The following is a 22,919-nucleotide window of genomic DNA, read 5'->3' on the forward strand; positions in this document are numbered from 1 at the left end:
TATAGAGCTAATGTTCAACAGTGCATCGAGTTTATTTTACACTTCCTATCCAGTTCTACTCAAAGCATGGAGGTTTTTATAGAAAGAAAGCTTTCAGGAAAGAAACTGTTAAAAAATAGAGTACTTCAAAAATCTCTCTCCAAATTTCAACTGCTTTACTTACCTAGTCATTAGATTACTTGATGGTTATCTCGGTTCTGAGAAGGGGTTTTAGTGCTGCCTCCACAGCAGATCAGCATATACCCAGTGCCACATTGTGGGTATGGCATGGTGCCAGGGTCTGCGGGAGATCCACAGAAACATAAGGAAGGTCTTTGCCCTTAGGGATTTTACATTGTGGTTGGGAAAATGGGACATATGTATACACATGGAAAATGAAATAACTAAACAAAAGGTAAATGATAATATGAAGCAATCATCCAAGAGGTGGCAGGAGATATATCTGCTTTTTTTTTTAAGTGTAGCCCATTGTTTAGGAAGAATAAAGTTTGCTATGACTTGGTTTGTTCAGAAGTCTTCACATAACAGTGGAATTTGAAAGAGGGAATATATTCTCAGGGAAATTGGAAAAAGTGAGAATTCTATATGTTAAAGGCTGGAGGGAAATCATTTACAATGGGCTGAAGATGCTGTGTTGGCAAGCTGTAGTGGAGAGACCATCATGGAGTATTAGGAGGTAAGCCTAATGGTGTAGCAGGGGCCAGGATTTAGAGAACTTTAAATGTCATGTGATGGAACCTGAACTTGTTTCACAGGCGATGGGTAGTTACTGAAGAAGCATGCATGCAAATTAAAACAGCTTCCTAACTGATCTTGTCCTTCATGCATAGCCCCCATCTAATGTACTCTCCCCAAGTCAGGCAGACCAATTCTTCTAAAACAAAAAATCTGATCATGTTGGTCCCTCACTTAAAACCATCAGATGGCTTTCTATGGCACCTAAATACAACCTGCATCTCACAGTGCAGCTTACATATTGTATTAGTCAGGATTCCCCAAGGAAATAGAACCAATAGTGTATTGATATTGATATGGGTGTAGGTATAAATATAGGTGTTGATATAGATAAATATAGGTATAGGTATAAGTATAGATATAAATGGATTTGTCTTGAGAATTGCTTCACACAATTATAGAAGATGAGAAGTCTCACCATCTGCTATCTGCAAGCTGGAGAACCAGGAAAGCTGGGGGTGTAATTCAGTGCAAGTTCAAGGCTTGAGAACCAAAGGAGCTGATGGTGTAAGTCCCAGACTCCACAGGCCCAAGAACCAGGAGCTCTGATGTCTGAGGGCAGGAGAAGGTGGATGTCCCAACTCAGGAAGAGAAAAATCAGCCCTTTCTCTACCTTTTTGTTATATTCAGGCCCTCAATGTATTGGACGATGCCGGCCCACCCTGGGGAGGTTGATTTTTCTTTACTAACTCTACAGATTCAAATGTTAATCTCTTCTGGGAACACCCTCATAGACATACTCAGAAATGTTTTACCAGCTATCTGGGTATCCCTTAGCCCAGTCAAGTGGACACATAAATTAACCTTTGCAATCCAGTCTCAGCCTCATTTTAGGCATCTTTGCACCCAAGTCACAATGTCCCAGCTCCACTGTCTTCTTTCTTCATTATGGGATTCCTGTTTCTATCAAAGGAGCCCTCTACTTGCTTGGCCTCTGACTTGGATCACTCTTCCTCTGCATTTTTCAATGATCCATTACTTGTCTGCATTCATGTCTAAGCTCATTCCACATCCTTGGATTGCTGTCATATGATCCTGGTGTATTTTCTTCATAGCTCTTATCACTATTAAAACTATTTTATTTATATAGTTTTTCACTTTTTGTTTCCACACTAACATATATATGATATATAGAAATTATTTATATATCACTTTTTATATATCATATATAGATATATATCTTATAAATATGTATGTATTGATATATATTATATATAGTAATTATGTATGTATTATTTATCTTTATATGGAAATAAAATATTACATAATTATATATAATCATGTAATATATTCTTATATATTTATATAAATATATATTTTATATAAAATGTATAAAATAATTTATATAGATTAAAATTAAATTATATAGATTAAAATAAAACAGGACAGATAGAATTGCTAGTGTGGAAACAAACACATAAAATATATATGTACATTTAAAGAAGTGTATATGTGTATATATACACATACATATGGCAATCAGTTGGGGGATAGTTGCAAGTCTGGGTGAGAAATTACTAAGGTAGGGTAGGGACAGAAAAAATATTTATACATGGAAGACATTTGCAGGTAGGATGTTTCTTGGTGATTCTTTGGATGCACATGCTGGGAGAAAGGGAGAAAAGGTGTTTTTTTTTTGCCTTTCTCCACAGCTTTCTGGTTTTTAGGAAACAGATGGGCAGATGGTATTACTCACGGAGGGAAGCAGGCTCCCAAAAGGAAGGTTAGTTCAGTTTTGGATATGTTGACTCAAGATACCTTAAGATACTTGAAAGTCAACATTCATAGAGATGTCAAAGTGGAAAGTAATCAAGGAATGTAGTGATGATGGCCGGCTCAGTGAGGTGTCAATAGGAATGGTGAACACAGACACAGGTTTGCCTTCTTTCCCAAATGCTTTTAAAGAACCCTCTGTGGACACCCCATCCACCACAAGGCTTAGCTGCAATCCTAGACATTAAAAATGGAGAGAAAATTTCCAACCTGGAGCATGAAGGAAGGGGGCAATTTTGAAAAGAACCCTATTTAATGTTCAAGCTTGTGGCAAGTTACTGTATTTAAAGGGAGAAAATATGACTTCCCAAATTATGAAAAACATCTTGAGTGTCATTTAAAAGCTGTAATACATTCTCTACCCCCAACAACATTTTAGAACTGCAGAAATTAGTATAAATGTTGCTCTGTTTTATAGGGAGGCGAGAAGATAGGGAGATATCAGGACTTTATTAAATTCTGGACAAATTGAGGAGGATGTTTTCTGCTATTTGAAAGAAGTGACTGATCTTTTTTCCCCCTTTTCTTTTTCTTTTTTTATTTGGAAATGTTAAGGGAGAAGGGAAGCTGCAGAAATACCTTAAAACAGCTCTGTAGGGCCTTTTAAAGGAAGTGTGTGTGTGTGTGTGTGTGTGTGTGTGTGTGTGTGTGTGTGTTACATGGAGAAATTAAGGAAAAGGGTGACTTTTATTGCTGAAATTAATTTTATTGCCATACTAACTAACCCTCTTCCTCCTCACTCCCTGGTATCACACAGAGATAAAAAGGCAAGAAGAAATGCCTTTTCAGATGCCGTAGCTTCTTGTAGTAGTTGCAGATTCTGGCAGCCCAGTGTTAGGTTTATAAATATATCCCAGAAAACTGCAAAACCACAAACAGATACATAAAGAAAGAGGAATCTGATTAAGAAACGAGCATTTATATTTTTACTGGGTTTTACTTTTAACATAAAGCATCTTGAAAAAAGTTTTATGATTTAGCATTTATGAATGACTAGATTTTAAGAAAATTGTAATTTTTTTTAGGGTATTTCAGCTCCATGAGTTATTTCTTATAGATTCAGATAATGACATTATAAATCTTTCTGTGGAGGCAATTACTAAGGCAGAAATGGCCTATTCCCCATTGGCTTTTAGGTTCAGCTTACTGACATATTACAAGCAGGCTTACCGTGGTCATTAAAAACTGATCTGGGATTTATTGTACCTCTTTAAACTCTCAGTACTCTGAAAAGTATTGAACAGAAAGGAATACAAAGTGAAGTTACAAAGAGGGCCAGCAAGGCAATCAGGAGAGAAGTAGATTTAATTTATCCATTAAGACCACCACAAGTACGGTGAAAATATCTGAAATTGGAGCATGAGGTTTTTCATAGCGGCAAAGACATGCTTGCTAAGTGTGGATTTCCACCTGAAATAGTTTCAAATGTGGTTTTAGAATTGAGAGTTAAAGGGACATTGGTGTGAGATACTGCACAAAAGGCGAGGTGAGTTTTTTAGCCTTTCCTGATAGGTGCAACACCTGGAGACGTGGAGCATTACAGAAGAAGAATAGCAGTCCCTGGCCAGTACTGTGTCCACCTCTCCAGAAACACAGGCCACTTAGGGTGCAAATAAACGGACAAGAGTCTGGACTTATCTTGTTCATTTGGATTTCCTGGTCTCGATTTTTCTGCTTCTCCCCAAATGATATTGGAATACCTTTTTTGGGAAAAGATATCCCCAGCAAGGTTCAAGCAAGTGTGTTGTAACAGCACAAAAGCATGAAGATGAGAGAAAGAGAGTTAGAATTGAAGACGAGAGTGAGTTCATCCCAGGCAAAGCAAGGAGAAAAATTTCCTAAAGAAAGTAGAGTTTTGCTCTAACCCTTGACCGTAAAAATTAATGCTGTCCTCTAGGGGTGGGCCAAGGCATCCCTTTTTTGTAGAGTTGCTTATCGAACTATGGGGAACTCCCTCCCTTTTTTGAATGAGAACACAGAGAGGACTAGAAAATGCTTTTATCACCTCACACAGGAAACAAGCTGAAGGTTGAGTGTGTGTTTATTTTACCACTTGAGGCTTGCCTAATGTATATGACAGCCTGGCAACTTGTTCATCACCTTTAAGGCAATACTTTACTAGAAACAAACAAACCCAAACCACCAAGATCATCATATCATTCTGTTTGTCTAAAGCACTTGGTTTCCCAAGGCTGGCTCCTTATCGCACAGGTCTCAACTCAAATGCCACCCACAGCCTTAGTGAGCTCTTCCCAGACCTTCTACTCAACTCCCCGCTGCAGTCACTTCAACACGTTGAACTTTTAGTTTCTTTACAGAGGTCAACAAACTTTTTCTGTAAAAGGCCGGATAGCAAATGTTTTAGATTTTGTGGGCCACACGGTTTCTGTTGCAATTGCTCAACTGTCCACTGTAGCGTAAAAGTAGCCATGGACGTTATGTAAACAAGCAAGAGTGGCTGTGAACTAATAAAACTTTTTGTAAATATACAGGCTGTGGGGACATGGTTGGCCAACCCCTGCTTTAAGAGAACGATAGTGTAGTGCCCTAAATTTTTGTGTGCATGTATTTACTTTCCAGGTTTTTATGCATCTTTCTCCATTAGATTCGGAGATGAATGAAGCCAGCAATGTAATTTGAGTAACCTACCACTGCAGATTATGGCTGCAACTACCACTATATGCTAAATACATAAAGGCATATTAGGTGTTCCATAAATATGGGCTAAACAAGTGAACCAAAATGTCTCCCCAAATGGTGGTTGTGCAACAATTGCTTTGCAATTCTACTGTTTTGAATTGCAAAGCAAATCTATAGTTTCGTTGGAAACTTTGGAGAATAATTTTTTTAACGAAGATCTTTGGTTTATTTGTAAAGCAAAAATGTTGGAGTTAAAGAACCTGGAGTTAATTGGGGGTTTTCCTTACAGTTTGGCTCAAACCCCAGTTCAGATTTCACTCAGGCTAGATTGAATCTGATTTAAAATCTTCGCTTCACAATATATCCCTGTTTGATAAATATAATGCAAATATTAGGGGCCCTGGAACTGAGTTTTCTATCATCTGAATCTCTAATCCATAGTGCAATAAAAGGCTGCTCTGCACTATAGAATGTTATGAATCCCAAAGGAGGCAGTCACTTTATACAGCTTCATTCATTGTCTTCATAACCCATTAGCCAGTCCACACTTCCAACTGTGGGGCCTGATGGAGCCAATCTGATGGAGTGGGCCTGTTTCCTGACACTTTGAGATACTAAAATTCTTCCCAGAGTTTCGGATATTCTTTTATTCCCAATCATGGTGCATTTGGAACTCTTATCGTGTGCTTTCCCAGTTGGCCTTCCAGTATATGTGTGGTGGTGGTGGTGGGTGACGGTGATTTGAAGGGGGTATCATTCCAACAGAATTGATTTGTAAAATTTTGTTTGTGAAACTTTTTGGCCGAAAGTCTTCATGGAAAGGCAGCTATTTGCACTAATGGTATTATTTCCATTTGGAAGCTGATTTAGAAACCAGTATTTGGCATGTTTTACAGCACAGCAAGTTTACCGGATTCCTAAACTAGCTGCGCTCAACAGTTAGTGGTGGGCTCCTGGTCTCGCTGGCTTCAGGAATTAGCTTCTATAAAAAATCACATGAGATTTACTCAGATACCTCCCTTTTCTTGGACTCAGTTTACCACCAAGAAGACTACATTCACTAGAAGAGAAGAGAAAGGTTCTATAATACAAAGCCCCAGTGATCCGAAATGCTCAGATTTTTCTGTCCACTAAGACTCATTTCTAATTGAGGAAGGCTCTTGCAGACCTGAGTTCTCTTTGACAGCCCTCCAGGCCAGTGCCATACACATCGATTTGCACTTGAGCAGTAATAAGATTTCTCTATTGTTCTAAGTATCGAATCCATCTGGGAGTCATTGGCAGGTCATAGAGAATGAAGAATGAAGATAAGTCTTCAGTGGCACTCAGCCTATGCATGGTTGTGGTGGTTACACGTTAGCTTTTATCTCCCTGTCACCCCTTTGCAGGGTTGGGAGCCTATGCATGACTTGTGGTGGTTATGTGTTAGCTTTTATCTCCCTATCACTCCTTTGCAGGGTTGGGGTGGAAGGAGTTGACCTCTGTTTCCTCATACGAGGTATTCCGGTGAGGATTTTAATCAAGATCTTCCATTTTATGAACTGCGACTTCAAATGGGCCTCTCCTAATAGGACCCATTATCTTTTTTGTCACCTTGTTAGTCTGGGCATGAACTATTAAACAGTTCATCTTTCTAGGGTCTTCTCTAGGATTAACAGACAGACACTGAAGACAAGAAATCTTTCCACTGCAGTTGGTGAGCTTTTAACAGTGGATCCTAGAGGGTGGGGTATGTGGGGGTCATCTCTCCCATCACATTGAAGAATACATCCAAGCAAAGGTAAGCAGGACTGAAAATAGAGGAAATGAGACAGCCTGGATAATACTGACCTTCTAGATGCAGCCTTACCTGAAGGTACTCCTACCCCTAGACTTCTGAACTGTATGAGCCAATCAATTGTTCCCTTTTAAATTGAAATATTTTATTTGGGTTTTCTGTCACTTGCAACCAAAAAAATCCTGATTAATATGGCTATGTATTTCTGATAATTCTTAACTTTAATCTGTTACATTATACATATAGCTCTATATACCTCTGTCCTATTAACTCTATGGTATAAATTTTCTTTACTGTAAGAAAGACCTTTTAAGTTGCAGTTCAATGAATTCCCTCTAATCTTACTCTTTTGGGGATCCAAATAAAACGTAAGGCATAGCTCAATTGCCCACAGCAACCTAATATCTCTATAAAACTGCTTTATCATTAGAGAGATATACCAGGACCCCTTTCTCTTGAAATACTGATTAGATTTATTTGGGGTAGACCAAGTAGGTACTTGAAACAAATAAAAAATCCCAGGTATGCCTGATGGAGAACCACAGCTTTACAGGTTCTATTGTATCTGGAATTGGTGGGTTCTTGGTCTCGCTGACTTCAAAAATGAAGCTGCGGACCCTGGTGGGGAGTGTTACAGTTCTTAAAGATGGTGTGCCCAGAGTTTTTTCCTTCTGGTGAGTTCGTAGTCTTGCTGGCCTCAGGAGTGAGGCTGCAGACCTTCGCGGTGAGTGTTACAGTTCATAAAGGTGGCGCGTCCAGAGTTGTTCATTCCTCTTGTCTGGAGTTCATCCCTCCCAATGAGCTCGTGGTCTCACTGGCTCCAGGAATGAAGCTGCAGACCTTTGTGGAGACTGTTACAGTTCATAAAGGTGGCGTAACCAGAGTTCTTGTTTCCTCCTGCCGGGAGTTTGTCTCTCTCAGTGGGCTCATGGTCTCACTGGCCACGGGCTTCAGGACTGAAAGTGCAGACCTTTGCAGCAAGTGTCACAACTCTTAAGAACCACACAGACCCAAACAGTCAGCAGCAGCAACATTTATTGCAAAGAGCAAAAAAACAATGCTTCTACGGAGTACAAAGGATTCTTAGCGGGTTGTAGCTGGTAGCTCGGGTGGCCTGCTTTTATTCCCTTATCTGGCCCCACTCACATCCTGCTGATTGGTCCATTTTATAGAGTGCTGATTGGTCCATTTTACAGAGAGCTGATTGGTCCATTTTACAGAGAGCTGATTGGTCTGTTTTGACAGAGTGCTGATTGGTGCGTTTACAATCCCTTAGCTAGGCACAAAAGTTCTCCAAGTCCCCATCCTTCTCAGAAGCCCAGCCAGTTTCACCTCTCAGTGGCACTCACCGGGGGACTTTGTGGCACCTAGCCTGGGCACTCTAGCAGCCTAGAGGGAGCTCGTCCCCCAGTGAAGCCCAGCAGGCGCCAGCCGGCTGCGCCAAGTGTGGGGCCCACGGAGCCCGCACCTACCAGCAACCCGCGCCTACAAGGGACCCACGCCGGCCCGCAAGCGCCGCGCGGAGCCCGGTCTCCTGCCGGCGCCTCTCCCTCTACACCTCCCCAAGAGCGGAGGGAGCCGGCTCCAGCCTTGGCCAGCCCCAGAGAGGGGCCACGACAGTGCAGTGGCAGAGTGAAGGGCTCCTTGAGGGCGGCCAGAGCAGACGTTGAGGCCGAGGAGGCGCCGACAGCAAGCAAGGGCTGCTAGCACGTTGCCATCTCTCACTATGACATTTATTTTATATTTATAGTATTTTTACTGATTCCTCAGCTTGGACCTTTTATATTGTATTTATTAAAGTGTTTTTTGACAGACAAGTCTTTTGGGGGGCCAGGCATGGTGGTACACGCCTGTAATCCCAGCACTTTGAGAGGCTGAAGCAGGCAGATTGCTTGAGCTTCAGAGTTCAAGACCAGCCTGGCCAACATGGTGAAACTCCGTCTCTACAAAAAAATATTTAAAAATTAACCACGCCTGGTGGTGCATACCTGAAGTCCCAGCTACTCAGGAGGCTGAGGTGGTAGGATCACTTGGGCCCCGGAGGCAGAGGTTGCAATGAGCTGAGATCATGCCACTGTACTCCAGCCTGGGTGACAGAGTAAGACCCTGTCTCAAAAAAGAAAAGTCTCAGGGATAACTCAGCTTGGGTCATGTACTGACCAAAAGATATTCATTGTGGCCAGAGAGGAAGGAAGCTCTATTTGATGTGACTGGGGTCACCCATCTTTGAATCAAAGAGATGATGTGGCCCACCTCACCCTCCATAGAAATTTTGCAGGATCTATCTGTTGAGTAGAGGAGGGCTGCCTCCAAAGAAAGGATAATGAGGAGACAAAGTAAATTTGTGTACGACACTCCTATCTGATGCTTAAATTCCCTATAGAATAGCAGAATATCGTGAACTTTTTTGAGTGCTTTTTATGTATCAGGCTCAGTTTCATTAATTGTACAGTTATTATGTAATTTTCACAGTAACTCTGTGAAGTGGGTACTATTAAGAGCAACACAATACAGATGAGAATACTGAGAAGATTTAATTGAAATTGCCTCAGATCACATAGCTAGTGGTGAGCATGACTAAGGTCAGGCCCAGGCAGCCACATCGCAGAACACATACTCTAAACCATGGTAAGCAAACTACACCTGCAGATGAAATCCAGCCTGCTGCCTGTGCTTGTAAATAAAGTTTTATTAGAACATAGCTACACTCATTTTTTTATGCATTTTCTTTCGTTTGTTCTTTTCTTTCTTTCTTTTTTTTTTTTTTTTTTTTGAGATGGAGTCTCGCTCTGTCACCCAGGCTAGAGTGCAATGGCACAATCTCTGCTCACTGCAACCTCTGCCTCCTGGATTCAAGCGATTCTCCTGCCTCAGCCTCCTGAGTAGCTAGGATTAGGGGTGCACGCTGCCACGCTCGGCTAATTTTTGTATTTTTAGTAGAGATGGGGTTTCACCATGTTAGTTAGGCTGGTCTCGAACTCCTGACCTCGTGATCCACCTGCCTTGGCCTCCCAAAGTGCTGGGATTACAGGTGTGAGCCACCACACCCAGCCTGTTTATGCATTTTCTATGTCTGTTGGCATGTTAGAATGGCAGAGCTGAGTAGTTGTGACAGAAACCACGAAACATAAAATATTTACTATGGGGCTTTTATAGAAAAACGTTTGCCTACAACCCCTCAGATCACCCAACTTCTCCTTAAACAGTTTTGAGTCAAGAGACTCATCAGTTTTGCATAGCCTATTGCATTTCCAGATATATAGTGGACATTTGTACTGAATTTTGGTTGACCATAATCTCAATTTCTTTTGTAGACTTAATGAATTTCCCATAATATCATAATATGTGTGTTGGTGAAAGGTAGAGCCCATATACCACATCTAAGCCCTGAAGACCAGATACTCATTTTCCTGGCTCCTTTGCAGCTAGGCTTGTAAAATAAGCTCAAAACTTAGGCTTGGCCCATCATACCTATTTGAGACCATTAAGCCTGAAATGTTGCAAAGAAGGAACAATGTAGACCCTTGATTGCATTAGTCAATAAGGTAGAAAATCTTACTGGAGATAATTTTTAGATTTTCAGGAAAGGTAGATCTGCCTTCAGCTCTTCAAACTAATTCTGCTTTTGTCATTAGTATAAACACTGACAAATTATCAAGAGTCTGATAGCTCATGGCTTCCCTTTCCAAGTACTATTTTTAGAGATAGGAAGGAAGGGTACTTTGCCTTTCCATGAAGTTTATCTCTAGATTTACCTTCTAGAATGCCACTGCTGTGGAATTAACAGATCTTTTCACACTAGCTTCTGTTTAGGTTTTTAAATTCGTTTTTTGTTTGTTTGATACTGTTGTTTTTTGCATACGTATGAGAATGATATGCATTCTCATTTTATTATTCATTTAAGAGAATTGAGAGAGACTAAGCAACTGGAATAGCACTCAGTATCCCAGCTCCCTAGCTTATGTTTTCAAAATTATCATATTATTTATTCCATGCATATTCTTTTTTTATTTTATTTTATTTTTTTATTTTATTATTTTTATTATTATTATTATACTTTAGGTTTTATGGTACATGTGCACAATGTGCAGGTTAGTTACATATGTATACATGTGCCATGCTGGTGCGCTGCACCCACTAACTCGTCATCTAGCATTAGGTATATCTCCCAATGCTATCCCTCCCCCCTCCCCCCACCCCACAACAGTTCCCGAAGTGTGATGTTCCCCTTCCTGTGTCCATGTGTTCTCATTGTTCAATTCCCACCTATGAGTGAGAATATGCGGTGTTTGGTTTTTTGTTCTTGCGATACTTTACTGAGAATGATGATTTCCAATTTCATCCATGTCCCTACAAAGGACATGAACTCATCATTTTTTATGGCTGCATAGTATTCCATGGGGTATATGTGCCACATTTTCTTAATCCAGTCTATCATTGTTGGACATTTGGGTTGGTTCCAAGTCTTTGCTATTGTGAATAATGCCGCAATAAACATACGTGTGCATGTGTCTTTATAGCAGCATGATTTATAGTCCTTTGGGTATATACCCAGTAATGGGATGGCTGGGTCAAATGGAATTTCTAGTTCTAGATCCCTGAGGAATCGCCACACTGACTTCCACAATGGTTGAACTAGTATACAGTCCCACCAACAGTGTAAAAGTGTTCCTATTTCTCCACATCCTCTCCAGCACCTGTTGTTTCCTGACTTTTTAATGATTGCCATTCTAACTGGTGTGAGATGGTATCTCATTGTGGTTTTGATTTGCATTTCTCTGACGGCCAGTGATGGTGAGCATTTTTTCATGTGTTTTTTGGCTGCATAAATGTCTTCTTTTGAGAAGTGTCTGTTCATGTCCTTCGCCCACTTTTTGATGGGGTTGTTTGTTTTTTTCTTGTAAATTTGGTTGAGTTCATTGTAGATTCTGGATATTAGCCCTTTATCAGATGAGTAGGTTGCGAAAATTTTCTCCCATTTTGTAGGTTGCCTGTTCACTCTGATGGTAGTTTCTTTTGCTGTGCAGAAGCTCTTTAGTTTAATTAGATCCCATTTGTCAATTTTGGCTTTTGTTGTCATTGCTTTTGGTGTTTTAGACATGAAGTCCTTGCCCATGCCTATGTCCTGAATGGTAATGCCCAGGTTTTCTTCCAGGATTTTTATGGTTTTAGGTCTAACGTTTAAGTCTTTAATCCATCTTGAATTGATTTTTGTATAAGGTGTAAGGAAGGGATCCAGTTTCAGCTTTCCACATATGGCTAGCCAGTTTTCCCAGCACCATTTATTAAATAGGGAATCCTTTCCCCATTGCTTGTTTTTCTCAGGTTTGTCAAAGATCAGATAGTTGTAGATATGTGGTGTTATTTCTGAGGGCTCTGTTCTGTTCTATTGATCTATATCTCTGTTTTGGTACCAGTACCATGCTGTTTTGGTTACTGTAGCCTTGTAGTATAGTTTGAAGTCAGGTAGCATGATGCCTCCAGCTTTGTTCTTTTGGCTTAGGATTGACTTGGCGATGCAGGCTCTTTTTTGGTTCCATATGAACTTTAAAGTAGATTTTTCCAATTCTGTGAAGAAAGTCATTGGTAGCTTGATGGGGATGGCATTGAATCTATAAATTACCTTGGGCAGTATGGCCATTTTCATGATATTGATTCTTCCTACCCATGAGCATGGAATGTTCTTCCATTTGTTTGTATCCTCTTTTATTTCCTTGAGCAGTGGTTTGTAGTTCTCCTTGAAGAGGTCCTTCACATCCCTTGTAAGTTGGATTCCTAGGTATTTTATTCTCTTTGAAGCAATTGTGAATGGGAGTTCACTCATGATTTGGCTGTTTGTCTGTTATTGGTGTATAAGAATGCTTGTGATTTTTGTACATTGATTTTGTATCCTGAGACTTTGCTGAAGTTGCTTATCAGCTTAAGGAGATTTTGGGCTGAGACAATGGGGTTTTCTAGATATACAATCATGTCGTCTGCAAACAGGGACAATTTGACTTCCTCTTTTCCTAATTGAATACCCTTTATTTCCTTCTCCTGCCTTATTGCCTTGGCCAGAACTTCCAACACTATGTTGAATAGAAGTGGTAAGAGAGGGCATCCCTGTCTTGTGCCAGTTTTCAAAGGGAATGCTTCCAGTTTTTGCCCATTCAGTATGATATTGGCTGTAGGTTTGTCATAGATAGCTCTTATTATTTTGAGATACGTCCCATCAATACCTAATTTATTGAGAGTTTTTAGCATGAAGGGTTGTTGAATTTTGTCAAAGGCCTTTTCTGCATCTATTGAGATAATCATGTGGTTTTTGTCTTTGGTTCTGTTTATATGCTGGATTACATTTATTGATTTGCGTATATTGAACCAGCCTTGCATCCCAGGGATGAAGCCCACTTGATCATGGTGGATAAGCTTTTTGATGTGCTGCTGGATTCTGTTTGCCAGTATTTTATTGAGAATTTTTGCATCAATGTTCATCAAGGATATTGGTCTAAAATTCTCTTTTTTGGTTGTGTCTCTGCCTGGCTTTGGTATCAGGATGATGCTGGCCTCATAAAATGAGTTAGGGAGGATTCCCTCTTTTTCTATTGATTGGAATAGTTTCAGAAGGAATGGTACCAACTCCTCCTTGTACCTCTGGTAGAATTCGGCTGTGAACCCATCTGGTCCTGGACTTTTTTTGGTTGGTGAGCTATTGATTATTGCCACAATTTCAGCTCTTGTTATTGGTCTATTCAGAGATTCAACTTCTTCTTGGTTTAGTCTTGGGAGGGTGTATGTGTTGAGGAATTTATCCATTTCTTCTAGATTTTCTAGTTTATTTGTGTAGAGGTGTTTGTAGTATTCTCTGATGGTAGTTTGTATTTCTGTGGGATCGGTGGTGATATCCCCTTTATCATTTTTTATTGCATCTATTTGATTTTTCTCTCTTTTTTTCTTTATTAATCTTGCTAGCGGTCTATCAATTTTGTTGATCCTTTCAAAAAACCAGCTCCTGGATTCATTAATTTTTTGAAGGGTTTTTTGCGTCTCTATTTCCTTCAGTTCTGCTCTGATTTTAGTTATTTCTTGCCTTCTGCTAGCTTTTGAATGTGTTTGCTCTTGCTTTTCTAGTTCTTTTAATTGCGATGTTAGGGTGTCAATTTTGGATCTTTCCTGCTTTCTCTTATGGGCATTTAGTGCTATAAATTTCCCTCTACACACTGCTTTGAATGCATCCCAGAGATTCTGGTATGTTGTGTCTTGGTTCTCGTTGGTTTCAAAGAACATCTTTATTTCTGCCTTCATTTCGTGATGTACCCAGTAGTCATTCAGGAGCAGGTTGTTCAGTTTCCATGCAGTTGAGCGGTTTTGAGTGAGATTCTTAATCCTGAGTTCTAGCTTGATTGCACTGTGATCTGAGAGATAGTTTGTTATAATTTCTGTTCTTTTACATTTACTGAGGAGAGCTTTACTTCCAACTATGTGGTCAATTTTGGAATAGGTGTGGTGTGGTGCTGAAAAAAATGTATATTCTGTTGATTTGGGGTGGAGAGTTCTGTAGATGTCTATTAGGTCTGCTTGGTGCAGAGCTGAGTTCAATTCCTCGGTATCCTTGTTGACTTTCTGTCTCGTTGATCTGTCTAATGTTGACAGTGGGTTGTTAAAGTCTCCCATTATTAATGTGTGGGAGTCTAAGTCTCTTTGTAGGTCACTCAGGACTTGCTTTATGAATCTGGGTGCTCCTGTATTGGGTGCATGTAAATTTAGGATAGTTAGCTCTTCTTGTTGAATTAATCCCTTTACCATTATGTAATGGCCTTCTTTGTCTCTTTTGATCTTTGTTGGTTTAAAGCCTGTTTTATCAGAGACTAGGATTGCAACCCCTGCCTTTTTTTGTTTTCCATTTGCTTGGTAGATCTTCCTGCATCCTTTTATTTTGAGCCTATGTGTGTCTCTGCACGTGAGATGGGTTTCCTGAATACAGCACACTGATGGGTCTTGAGTCTTTATCCAATTTGCCAGTCTGTGTCTTTTAATTGGAGCATTTAGTCCATTTACATTTAAAGTTAATATTGTTATGTGTGAATTTGATCCTGCCATTATGATGTTAGCTGGTTATTTTGCGCGTTAGTTGATGCAGTCTCTTCCTAGTCTCGATGGTCTTTACATTTTGGCATGATTTTGCAGTGGCTGGTACCGGTTGTGCCTTTCCATGTTTAGCACTTCCTTCAGGAGCTCTTTTAGGGCAGGCCTGGTGGTGACAAAATCTCTCAGCATTTGCTTGTCTGTAAAGTATTTTATTTCTCCTTCACTTATGAAGCTTAGTTTGGCTGGATATGAAATTCTGGGCTGAAAATTCTTTTCTTTAAGAATGTTGAATATTGGCCCCCACTGTCTTCTGGCTTGTAGGGTTTCTGCCGAGAGATCCGCTGTTAGTCTGATGGGCTTCCCTCTGAGGGTAACCCGACCGTTCTCTCTGGCTGCCCTTAACATTTTTTCCTTCATTTCAACTTTGGTGAATCTGACAATTATGTGTCTTGGAGTTGCTCTTCTCGAGGAGTATCTTTGTGGCATTCTCTGTATTTCCTGAATCTGAATGTTGGCCTGCCTTGCTAGATTGGGGAAGTTCTCCTGGATAATATCCTGCAGAGTGTTTTCCAACTTGGTTCCATTCTCCCCATCACTTTCAGGTACACCAATCAGACGTAGATTTGGTCTTTTCACATAGTCCCACATTTCTTGGAGGCTTTGCTCATTTCTTTTTATTCTTTTTTCTCTAAACTTCCCTTCTCGCTTCATTTCATTCATTTCATCTTCCAGGGCTGATACCCTTTCTTCCATTTGATCGCATCGGCTCCTGAGGCTTCTGCATTCTTCACGTAGTTCTCGAGCCTTGGTTTTCAGCTCCATCAGCTCCGTTAAGCACTTCTCTGTATTGGTTATTCTAGTTATACATTCTTTTAAATTTTTTTCAAAGTTTTCAACTTCTTTGCCTTTGGTTTGAATATCCTCCCATAGCTCGGAGTAATTTGATCGTCTGAAGCCTTCTTCTCTCAGCTCGTCAATGTCATTCTCCATCCAGCTTTGATCCGTTGCTGGTGAGGAACTGTGTTCCTCTGGAGGAGGAGAGGTACTCTGCTTTTTAGAGTTTCCAGTTTTTCTGCTCTGTTTTTTCCCCATCTTTGTGGTTTTATCTACTTTTGGTCTTTGATGATGGTGATGTACAGATGGGTTTTTGGTGTGGATGTCCTTTCTGTTTGTTAGTTTTCCTTCTAACAGACAGGACCCTCAGCTGCAGGTCTGTTGGAGTACCCGGCCGGCCGTGTGAGGTGTCAGTCTGCCCCTGCTGGGGGGTGCCTCCCAGTTAGGCTGCTCAGGGGTCAGGGGTCAGGGACCCACTTGAGGAGGCAGTCTGCCCGTTCTCAGATCTCCAGCTGCATGCTGGGAGAACCACTGCTCTCCTCAAAGCTGTCAGACAGGGACATTTAAGTCCGCAGAGGTTACTGCTGTCTTTTTGTTTGTCTGTGCCCTGCCCCCAGAGGTGGAGCCTACAGAGGCAGGCAGGCCTCCTTGAGCTGTGGTGGGCTCCACCCAGTTCAAGCTTCCCAGCTGCTTTGTTTACCTAAGCGAGCCTGGGCAATGGCGGGCGCCCCTCCCCCAGCCTCGCTGCCGCCTTGCTGTTTGATCTCAGACTGCTGTGCTAGCAATCAGCGAGACTCCGTGGGCGTAGGACCCTCTGAGCCAGGTGCGGGCTATACTCTCCTGGGGCACCGTTTCCTAAGCCCGTCGGAAAAGCACAGTATTCGGGTGGGAGTGGCCCGATTTTCCAGGTGCTGTCTGTCACCCCTGGAAAGGGAACTCCCTGACCCCTTGCACTTCCTGAGTGAGGCAATGCCTCGCCCTGCTTCGGCTGGCGCACGGTGCGCTCACCCACTGACCTGTGCCCACTGTCTGGCACTCCCTAGTGAGATGAACACGGTACCTCAGATGGAAATGCAGAAATCACCCATCTTCTGCGTCGCTCACGCTGGGAGCTGTAGACCGGAGCTGTTCCTATTTGTCCATCTTGGCTCCTCCACCTATTCCATGCATATTCATTTGCCATTTGCATGACACATTTCATTTGATATCACTGTCCAAAAATGGTAGGTGTTCCTGCCCTCATGGGGCTTGGAATCTAGTTGGGAAGTTGAAGCAAAAGCTGATGAACACAAGACAGTCAAAAAAATAGTCATAAATTGTGTTCATTGATAGGAAGGACCAGACAGGATGCTGAGAGAGAGAGAATATGAGCAGAGGGTGGAGGTGGTGGTCAGGGAAAGCCTATTAGAGGCTGTGACCTCTCCACAGGGTAAGGAAGAGCAAAGCATGGCAGGCAGTGAAACAGCATGTAAAAGGTAACCATCCACATGACAGCCAGAATAAAGCAAAAATTCCCCAAGCATATTATTCAACAGCAGTTGCAAACCTGCGATACTGAGACTTAAAGAGAAAATGGCAAGAGGTCTGGAAACTCATCCCAACAATGAATTCTGAGTGCCAGGATGTGTGTGTGTGTGTGTGTGTGTGTGTGTGTGTCTGTTTGCTCAAGCAGGTTTGTTTTTCCACTTCCTCATTTTCCTAATGCCATCACAAGGCTGCCTCACCTGAATGCCAGTTGCTGATTGAGGCGGCAGCTCTAGATCCAGGAAAACAAAGGAGAAGGTTGCTATAGTAACAGAGACCACAAGAAGCTACCATGAGAGCTCCTCCTCTTTCTCTCCAGAATCCCTCTGGCCAAGGGAGGCAACAGGATGGTCCTCCCAGCTGTGGGGCCCTCAGGGCATTTCCCAGGCACTCAGCTAGTTTGCCAACTATATTCCTTTTGACAGTTTAGGAAAGTTACTCAGTCTCTATTACCTACTGTAGAAGAGAGAAACGACACAGTTTAGATGTTTCTAGACTGGATACTCCTTTGGAATTATTTAGCAATTCTTCATTCCTTTGGCCCCTTTCTCTCTTCATCAACCTCTATGTACATAAACTATGCATCAACTTGTATTTGAGACATGATACCCATCTACATTTACCAGGCAAAATTTCAGTGCTCCCTGCAGTACTCTAATGCGAGTATTTGGCCAAAATTCTATGACTTGTCACTGTTCCAACCATGAAGAAGAGTGATTTTTTTGAAATATTCATGTCCTGATCAATTTTAACAGACCAGGGTATCTGTAAAAAGATAATGCTTGACAGCAAATGAATTGAAGCTGTTTTAATTGGACTGAAGTCCCCTTGTGAGAATTTAATTTCTTTTATCGTCAGTTCCAGGAATCCATCCCAGATAAGTTGGGATCTCCTTATAAAATACCATTCTCTCCTAGCTTTGCATACTCAGACATTACTCCTATTTTTGGGTGCAGCTAAAGTCTTACTTAATTTTTTGTGTTTCCATTCTAGTCCTTAGTCATCTTGGATGCTTTTCTGGAATTTTAGCTACTATGTGGCCCATAATTACTTATGTTTTCAGTTTACGTTCGACAACTCAGTAAGGAGATAAGGTTAAGAACATAGAATTTAGAGTTGGGTGGAACTGTGTGTTAATGCTGGCTCCCTTACTGTTTTTTATTGTTGGGGTCAAATCTTGGCCAGGTTACTTGACAAGCCTCAGTTGTTGCATATGTGAAATGCATGTAAAAATACTATGAATTTTCCATGGGTATCATGATGATTAAATGCATCAGGGTACCTAAGACTCAAGGCCAGGCATTATACCTGCTGTAATGAGGGTGTGAGGATATCGTCTTAGCTGCCCAACAGGACTGTGGGCTCCCCAAGGACAGTAGACAGCACCTCTTCATTCTTCCCCCCTTTCCAAATAGCACGTGTCAACCATAGACATATAGACATGATAAGTGATAAAAATCGTTCAATATAATTATATTTATTCTGTTAATTAAGCAGTTTGTTCCCCATCCCAATTATATGGCATATATAAGAAAGACAGGGAGGAAAGAAAGAAAGAGAGAGAGAGGAAAGGAAAGAAAGAAAGAAAGAAAGAAAGAAAGAAAGAAAAAGGGAGAGAGAGAAAGAAAAAAGAAAGAAAGCAAAAAAGAGGAAAGAAACGTTAAGTATCGGAAGCCCTAGCTAGGAACAGTATGCCCCCAGCAATCTCTCAACTTCAAGGTTCTGAGGGAACTTTAAGAAAAAGTTCAATCATTTGGTTTGTGGCAGCCATGCCTCAGTGTTCTCATAAGCTTCAATTAGCAAAATACTTTCACATTTCCTATTGCCACCAATACGAGGGCTTCCATTGTTGGAAACAGATGAGAACTTTTTCACTCCACGTGGAGTTTTCTTCATGACACTATCTAATGTGGTTTTGCTCGGCAGTTTTGAATTGCTGGTTCCATAGAGAATATTCTTTAGAATGTGTGAAAAGTGATACCAATATGTACATAAGGAAATATTAATGCACAGAAAATATTCTCAAAAATAGTGTCTTAGCCTTTGGAAATGTTTCAAATGGTTATCTGGCTAGATCTTAAATGCAATACATTCTCGTTCTTCAAAAACATCTTCCTGTCAATGCTGACACTAGTAAGAGCTCTAACTGGGAAAGGAGACACGAAGCATGCTAATCAAAGGCAAGGTGGCCTTGTGGTCTTATGGCTAGTTCTTACTCAGGCACCAGGTAGAAGGAACAGATTGGTCCATCACAGATGCTTGATTCTCTGACTAGGGTTCAAGGACCCCTTGAGGTCTGAGAATATTTTCTCTGGGTTGGAGTGCTCCCAGGTTTAAGACACTTCCCCAATAAGTCAAATTCTCTTTGTGAGAAGGGAACAGAAGTATGTGTTCGGGTAGTAGTAGGATGTTGAGGGAATCATAATGGAAATCTTAAAAGATATTGCTAGAAGCTGGGTACAGTAGCTCAGGCCTGTAGTCCCAGCACTTTGGGAGGCTGAGGTGGGTGGATAGCTTGAGCTCAGGAGTTTGAGACCAGCCTGGGCAACATGGTGAAAACCATCTCTACCCAAAATACAAAAAATTAGCTGGGCTTGGTGGTGCATACCTGTGGTCCTAGCTGCTCAGGAGGCAGAGGTCGCAGTAAGCTGAGATCATGACACTGCATTCCAGCCAGGGTGCGGGTGACAGAGTGAGACTCTCTTTCTCTCAATCTCTCTCTCTCCCTCTCTCTCTCTCTGTGTGTGTATATATATATATACATACATATATATGTATATATACATGTATGTATATATACATACATATATGTATATATACATGTATGTATATATACATACATATATACATACATACATGTATATACATACATATATACATACATATATATACATACATATATATACATACATACATATATATACATATATATACATATATACACACACACATATAGCTTGAATTTGTTTTATAATGCAGAAGAATAATACTTTGTTATAATTAAAAATAAAGTATGTCATTATATGAAGCTAAAATAACATTAGCATTCATTTGAGCATTAACTCAACTGTCAAGAACTGTTCTATATTTTGTTGAGACTACATATAGTAAAAAGCATGGGTCTTAAGTGTACTGATCAGTGAGTTTTGACAAACATATATATATATCCATGCAACCAGCATCTAATCAAGATACAGAGCAGAGGTTGGCAAATTGCTATCTGTGAGCCAATTCGACCCTATGGAATGTTTTCTGTGTGGCCTATGAGTGAAGAGTTTTTTTTTTTTTGACATTTTTAGAAGGTTATTCTTTAAAAAGGCAAAGAAGAATATACAACAAAAAAACTATACATGGACCTCAAAACCTCTGCTCATCAAGCAGCCTCAAGTGGGGCACCATTTTCTATTAATAATTTGCATGAAGGGTCTGCAAAGCTACCTGTGACTCTTTAATATGCACTCAATTCATATTAGTTAATACCTTACATGGGAATGTCTTTTAGTTGATAAGCTTTATGGAAAATGAGAAGGTCTTTTCGCAGCTGGTAAAGAATTCAAAATGAGTCCAAAAGCAGACTAGCAAATCTCATTTTCTCATTAAGATAGATGACTTATTTGTTTATTTATATATTCTTTTTATTGATATGACATTCATATGACATAAAATTCACCATTTTAAAGTGAGAAATTCAGTGGCATTTAGCAAATTTAGCACAATGCCTTGCAGCCACCACCTCTATTTAGTTCCAAAACATTTTCCTCTCCACAAAAGGACACCTGTATCCATTAGCAGTCACTCTCCCATCCGCCCCTCACCCCCTACCTTTCCAGGCTCCTGAAATCCCCTAAGCTGCTGTATGTTTCTATGGATTTACCTATTCTGTATGTTTCATATAAAACTCATCATAGAATATGTGACTTTTCATGTCTGGCTTTTTCCACTTAGCATAGTTTTCTAGGCTCATCCACATTGCAGCATAGATCAGTACTTCATTCCTTTTTATGGCTGAATAGTATTTCACTGTAGGTATAGACCAGACCACAATTCGTTTATCCACATCAGTGGATGGCCCTTTGGGTTGCTTCTACAACCCTTTAGGTTATTGTGAATGGTGCTTCTATAGACATGCACCTGCACGGATTTGTTTGCATATCTGTTTCAGTTCTTTTGGGTACATATTAGCTCGATGTCTTTGAAACTGCAGTCTGTGGAGATAGGTGGAGATATTTGATGTTTGGGTGGTGATGGTGGAAGGCTCTAGGATTTCTCAGGTTTGAAAGCCACTGTATATTTTCTTTATACAAAATATAACAGTATAAAAGTCTCAGCCAGGTGAGATGGCTCACGCCTGTAATCCCAGCACTTTGGGAGGCCCAGGCGGGTGGAGCCATAAGGTCAGGCATTCAAGACCATCCAGACCAATATGGTGAAACCCCATCTCTACTAAAAAATACAAAAATTAGCTGGGCATGGTAGTGCACGCCTGTAGTCCCAGCTGCTTGGGAGGCTGAGGCAGGAGAATTGCTTGAACCTGGGAGGCAGATGTTGCAGTGATCTGAGATAGCACCACTGCACTCCAGCCTGGGCAACAGAGTGAGACTCCATCTCAAAAAAAACCAACCAACCAAACAACAACAACAACAAAATCTTGCTTATCCATATGGGGAAAAAAGTGATCAATAGTTTATTTCAAAGCTTAGTGAATCCTTTAGTAATCTGCTGAATATAAATGCTCCACTGAGAGGCAGAGATGCCAGAAGGCTTCTTTGGACAGTCAGTTTTCCCAAGCTTTGCAGAGCACTTGCTCCTGAGATGTCATGTAATGTCCTCGCTGGGTTAAGTAGGGCTCCTTTCCACCTTTTTAGTTTAGGGCTCCAGATAAAAAGCAAGAAGCCCAGTTAAATTTGAGTTTTACATAAGCAACAAATAACTTTTAATATAAATATCTCCAATATTGCATTATTTACTGTTTTTCTGATATTCAAATTTAACTGGGCATCCTGTATTTTTAGTCACTAAATCTGGTGACTCTATTTTTATTGCCCTGGGAGAGGGTAGCTGATTTGCAGTGAATTGTAGAAGATACCCTATCAGCGGAGATGCTTTGCTCACTCATTTCCCCGTGAGAGAGCCATTTCCCTTTTTATATAAATAATGTAAAAATTTGGAGATAAAGTATGTGGGGCATAAGGAAGGTGAAATGGAGCCTTTACAACGTAAAGTGCTTTCTCCCTGGCCCTAGTTCATTAGTGAAATCTAGTGATTTAAATTGCCCAGCTAACCTCTTCCGCCACTGCAAGATTATAAATCAAGTAGGTGGCTACTACCTGAAGGAGTTGTAGGGTCTTTGCAGAAGGTTCTCATCAAGCTAAGAGGGGCAGAAAATTTCCTATTACTGTGTCATGCATAAATGGTAATGCCTGAACCTCCACTTACAGCATATTACCTCTATGCAATTCACTGGCTAAAATAAAAGAAACAAAATAGGAACATATTCGCTTCTTTGCATTACAGAGGAATAAATAAGATGGCAAGGGTCTCTCTGCAAATGGGCTGATGCTATGAAATA

General features: G+C 40.7%; 1 long non-coding RNA gene across 1 annotated transcript in view; it reads right to left on the bottom strand.

The window, feature by feature from the left end:
* Positions 1-215: 215 nt before the first annotated feature.
* Positions 216-22,919, bottom strand: part of LOC129021635 (uncharacterized) — a 37,470-nt gene continuing 14,766 nt past the window's right edge. Inside the window, exon 4 of the long non-coding RNA XR_008496098.2 lies at positions 216-280. This is a non-coding gene — a long non-coding RNA (uncharacterized LOC129021635). The remainder of the gene's footprint in view (positions 281-22,919) is intronic.

The sequence above is a fragment of the Pongo pygmaeus genome, chromosome 21 (assembly GCF_028885625.2).
Source record: "Pongo pygmaeus isolate AG05252 chromosome 21, NHGRI_mPonPyg2-v2.0_pri, whole genome shotgun sequence".
Taxonomy (NCBI): Eukaryota; Metazoa; Chordata; class Mammalia; order Primates; family Hominidae; genus Pongo; species Pongo pygmaeus.